The sequence below is a fragment of the Pipistrellus kuhlii genome, unplaced genomic scaffold, assembly GCF_014108245.1.
Source record: "Pipistrellus kuhlii isolate mPipKuh1 unplaced genomic scaffold, mPipKuh1.p scaffold_m20_p_191, whole genome shotgun sequence".
Classification (NCBI taxonomy): domain Eukaryota; kingdom Metazoa; phylum Chordata; class Mammalia; order Chiroptera; family Vespertilionidae; genus Pipistrellus; species Pipistrellus kuhlii.
The window spans coordinates 32,501-32,826 of record NW_023425506.1 but is presented as its reverse complement, the minus strand read 5'-3'; positions in this window follow the sequence as shown (position 1 = coordinate 32,826).

The window sequence follows — 326 nt, the reverse complement described above, 5'->3', positions numbered from 1 at the left end:
GATTTCGTTGAGATCTGGAAGGCCGTGTTCCCGGAGCTGGGTGGCATGGGCCGCCCTCCAACGTCTGAGAGGCCCCTCCCTGCGTTTGTGAGAAAGCACTTGGCCGGGAAATTGGTACCCAGGGAGGTGCCGGGGCCAGGAATCAGGGGAAAGGAGCAATAACGCTAACCATGTGCCTGGAGCTGCTCTGCTGAGGCTGCATGTGCGAGTCCTGGCCGAGAGATTCGCTCTGTTTACTCAAACAGGGGCCCACATCCTTCTTCCCTTCTTTTATTTAAACAAATATATATATATATTTTTGCCGAAACCGGTTTGGTTCAGTGGGG